The sequence below is a fragment of the Malania oleifera genome, chromosome 11 (assembly GCF_029873635.1).
Source record: "Malania oleifera isolate guangnan ecotype guangnan chromosome 11, ASM2987363v1, whole genome shotgun sequence".
NCBI classification, from domain to species: Eukaryota; Viridiplantae; Streptophyta; class Magnoliopsida; order Santalales; family Ximeniaceae; genus Malania; species Malania oleifera.
The window spans coordinates 13,364,720-13,370,341 of NC_080427.1; positions in this window are offsets into that span (position 1 = coordinate 13,364,720).

Here is a 5,622-nt window from a genome sequence, read left to right on the forward strand (position 1 = left end):
CTCGATACCCAATGCAGGTCGGGTCGTATGAATGATAGTAGGATTGTTGACATGGCCGATTTGTGGGTGTTGTGGATGACGTGTAATTATTTATTATTATTGGAAAAAAAAATTGTACAAAAATCGGGGCGTCACAACATGCCCCTATACATCCCAACAAAATGGGTTTGTTGAACGGAAACACTATCACATCATTGAAACGAGCCTTTCACTCTTATCCTATAGTCGTGTTCCTCACACCTATTGGAATGACGCTTTTCTCACGGTCATATATCTCATTAATCGCCTTCCCACCACCTCTCTTGGCATTTCACCATTTGAAAAACTTTACAAACATGCTCTTGATTTTTCATCTGTAAACATATTTGGGCGTGCTTGTTTCCCTTTTCTTCACCCATTCAATCACCAAAAACTTGACTTTAGATCAAAACGCTGCATATTCATTGGATATAGCAACTCTCGCCGAGGATTGAACTGCTTTAATACTTCCACTGGCAAGGTATTTGCTTTTCGACATATAATCTTCGATGAAGGGTCTTTCCCTTTTACAAGCCTGGACGCAAACCCAACTCAACGTTATTTAAGCCCACATACAACTCTCCTATTTACTCTCTTTAAAAATGACATAAATCAAAGCCCACCTCTAACGCTATCACCACAAAATGACCTGTCACAAACCACAAACTCATTAACCACAACGATACCATTTCAAAATTATCACCCAATATCTTCATCTTCCTCATTACCTCTTTTTCCTTCTTCAAACTTTTCACCACCCGAAATAAATTCATCTTTTTCACCTAATGAATTTGCTCTCACCACACAACCACCCCAACAACCAACTGCTACTACAGAACTCCCTGAGCACAGTCCCCATCGAATGGTAACACAATCCCAAAACAATATCGTGAAACCATAGAAGCATATAGATGGAACCATCCACTTTCCAAAAAATTTTCTTGCTACAAGTAAGGTTCCAGAATTGTCGACCTACTACACAGAAGCTTCCAAGCACAGTGAATGGCATGCAGCCATGGACGAAGAATTCACTGCGTTAATAAGAAATGGAATGTGGTCCTTAGTTCTTGCCAAACCTAGTCTCAATGCCCTCGGTTCCATGTGTATTTTCAAATCCAAGCACAAGTCCGATGGCTCTCTTGAACGAAGAAAGGCGAGGCTCGTTGCCAATGGGTATCACCAACAACAAGGAATTGACTTCAAAGACACGTTCAGCCCTGTTGTAAAGCCCACCACCATTCAGATTATGTTAAGCTATGTCGTCTCAAACTAGAGGCCGATCCATCAAATTGATATAGAAAATTCCTTCCTTCACGGCAACTTGACTGAAGAGGTTTACATGCAACAACCTCTTGGCTATGTGCATCCCATCTTCCCAAATTATATTTGTCGACTACACAAGGCCCTATATGGACTGAAACAAGCTCCACGAGCCTGGTACCATCAACTACATGAGCATCTACTCTCTCTTGGCTTTGTGAACTCATGCTTCAATACTTCTCTTTTCATTTGTAGACAAGGGTCATATTCATTATTTCTCCTTGTATATGTCAGCGATATTCTGATCACTGAGTCGAGTCCACTGGCCATCTTATAACCGATCATTAATCTGAGTCGAGAATTTGCTGTAAAAGACCTCAACCACCTAAAATATTTTCTGGGTGTGGAAGCACATCAACTAGACAAAGGTCTTATCCTTTCTCAAAGCTAGTACATCTACAATCTTCTCCAATGGACAAAACTGCTGGATGCCAAACCCGTTTCTTCTCCAATGTCCTCTTCTCAGAAATTATCATCGTTCTTGGGTGCCACCTACTCAAATCCTTCAAATTACTGAAGTATAGTGGGGGCGTTACAATATATGTCACTAACTCGGCCATATATCTCTTTTGTAGTTAATAAAGTCTACCAATTCATGCACAAACCCACTGAAGAACATTGGACAGTAGTCAAAAGGGTCCTTCAGTTTCTAAAGTTTTCAATCAATTTTGGACTCCTTATTCACCCAAGCAAGTCGACACAGCTATCTATTTACTCCGATGTCTACTGGGCACGTTGCCTAGATGATTGAAAGTCCACCTCGGGTTTCTGCATTTATTTTGGTGACAACTTAGTCTCATGGAGCTCTAAGAAACAACCAATTGTGTCACGTTCAAGCACTGACACAGAGTACCGTGTGGTTGCATATGCCAACATGAGTCAGTAGAGACCCGAAAAATATAATAATAAAAATAAATAAGGAAAATGAATTTTTGGTTGAGGTAGGAGAAACTCGGCGATGAGTTTTTGAAGGGGGAAGAAAACCAGCGATGATTTTGATAAATTACTATGGGTCAATAACAGGTAAATGGTAATTTCTAAACTGGTCAAATAGAAAACCGGCAATGGTTTTCTAAGAAGCATAGAAAATCGGCAATGATTTTCTCTCGCAGTGCTGAAAGTATAAAATCCTGCAAGCCTATTTTGTTTATAAAATTTACTATTTCCTCTCTTTCTCTATTAAAAATCCACGAACCATCTTCCGCTTCTCTCTAAAATCCTACTCCGTTTTAAGCCCGAATTGACGATTAGGAACCACCACGACGATCAGGGGACATTCTCTACAAAGTTACCGGAGCAGAATTTCAGTTTGGGGTTCTAGGGCACCATTCCAAAACTGACGTAAGGGTGTTGCTTGGGTTTTTATGGTTGGTTTATTAGTTTATTGAAGGAATAGGTTTAGATGTGAATGTAATTTTGGGGTTGAACTGAGGAATTAGGATTTTGAGAAATATAGGGTTTGGTGTGTATACAACAGGCAGGCTAAGGATCCTAGTGGGAGTTTTCTTAGTAACTCAGGTTAAAATGATAAATAGTTTATAGTTTAGGAAATTATGAATATGTGTGTTTGGGAAAGATGTGAATATGATAATTATTTTGGATATTCAGTTGATTGATAGGGTATATATATGTATAATTTTAGGGTTGGAATCATGAACTTCGTAAGCGTGAGTTACAAGTCAACAAACGAGTTCAGTTAGTTAGGTAAGGGAAATATGCTATGCCAGCTAAAATTAGAAATTTTTATCTGTAAAGTATAGTATTTGATTATGGGGTTCAGAGTATGATTTTAAATAAATTAGAGCATAAAAATATTATACAGTTTTCAAATTACAGTACATGGGTTTTATTCATTTATTTGTGTGGCATGAGTAAATGTCAGTTTAGAACAAAATTTACACAACTTTCAAATTAACATGATTACAATATATACATATACAAAAAGATGTTTACAGAATTTACAAAATCATGATTAACAGTATACACACATGAAGAATTTTTACAACATTTATAGAATACCATGATATTCAAATTACAAAACCATAACTATAACGACGTGCTATTTAACTAGGGTTATATATATATACTATGACATTTAACATACTCTGATACCATACTGGATTAAACTCAATTATCAACTTAAGCAGCAAGAAGCAGAAATCAAATAAACATAACCATATATAATTATATACAATACCAGAGTGCTAGAATGTATCCTTAAAATATACATATATATATATATATATATATATATGTTTTCCCAAAACACCCTCAACTAGTTAGGGTTATACAAAAATATTCCTACAATACTCACTTCACTGTCAGGACAATACTGAAGCCCCTTTATCTGCGAGCCTGGTCTGCTCACCTACCTGGATCACCTGAAAAATGATTCAACACTGGGATGAGCCAACACTCAGTAAGAAGAAATATGCTATTACTAATGTGTGGCAAATGAGTTACAATATAATGAAAATCTGTTTCTATATAATCATGTATAACTGGATATGTAAATACAGTACAAGTAATAAAATTCACCACCCTTTCCATGTTGGTTAACATAACAGTATTATAGGTTACTATTCAAAATACTTCTAATGTACGTAAGTATATTCCCTGTTTCTGTAAATCTGTATATACGTAATAGTAATTGAAAACTTTCCCTGTGGATAACTGTGTGTCATGATTTAACCCCTCATGACAGGGTTGTGCGGCCCGTAGGCAGGATCTACACTGGCTGGCCGACTAGGGTAAATCACTATACTCCCTCAGTCTGATCTGCCCTCCTCAACCCATATCTGATGGGGAGTTTGTCCACGTCTAGGGCACTATACGATCGACCTACTACCACGTATTATCTAAATAGGTGGTTACACTCATAACTGAAATATCTGTAGCTACGGTACCGAGCTCTGCAATTGTATAGTCCAACAGGGTCTGATACTATATAATATATCTTTATATATAACTACCTGATTTACCATGATTCTAAAATAACTGTAACAACCATGATACTGAAATAAACTGTAATTGTGTTAACTGTATTTTTGAACTAAACTATAATCTGTAAATCATGGTACTGAAAACTGTATAATCATGGTACTGTAAACTATATAATCATGGTACTATAAACTGTACAAACATGGTATTCTATAAACCATATCTTGAAAATATGGTAAAACATACTTGTGTACTGTATTTATATTCTCAAGCCACACAATAATTTAATACATAGTATTCATAATTAATAATCTATATAATGTCCTGCTGTGAATAATAAACTGAAAAAAAATATACATTTTATACTAGAAATCATTTTAGAACTACCTAGCATAGTATATTTCCCTTACCTAATTACTGAAAAGCCCCTATGGTATACTGGCCTAACACCCACAGGGCCTCCTACACAACACCCTGAAAACAACATTTGCCGGAACAAATAATCAATATTTCTTCACCTACATCATTTCCTATAACTATCAGAAGGCCAAAATTTGATTAAAAGGTTTTACCCTGAATTTGGTATGAAATCCAACTCGATCCCACCGATGATCCGCCTTAGCAAACTTGAAGAGAACTTCGCCAAGAATGTCGTGGTGGCTTCATATCGTCGATCTGACGACTCGTGGGGCCAAAATGGAAGAGAGAAAGGAGAGAGACCATAGGAGAGAGAGAGAGAGAGAGAGAGAGAGAGAGGAGAGAGAGAAGCACTGAAATTGAATAAAAATCTGAGTTTGCACTATTTATAGGGCCAGATTCATCGATGAGACACGTCACCTCATCGACGAGTCCTTGAGTAAATTCGTCGATGAACCTTACTCTTCGTCGACGAAATCCAGAGTAGCTCAAATCCTTCTCTTGGTATTTTCTTGTCAACGAGACGGGACCTCGTCGACGAGGAGGTCTTGAAGACCTTTGTCGACGAATCCCTATATTCATCGACGAAGCCTACTGCCTCCTTTTGATTCTGTTTCCATTTCTCTCCCTCATTATTATTTAAATACTATTATTCTTCGAGTCACTACAATAACATTCAGATATTATAGTTTGTTCAGATATTACAGTTTATTCAGATAAGTTATTTCAGTGTTATGGTTAATTCAGTTGAAACAGAATCATGATAAAACAGTAAGATATATAAATTAGTATTATACAGTATCAGACCTTGATGGATCAAATCAGATTTCAGAGCACGGTACCGTAGCTATTTTAGTTCAGAGTGCAACCATGTATCTCCGATAGTGTATGAATTTTATAAGTAGTCGACCATGCCTTGGGAGAGAT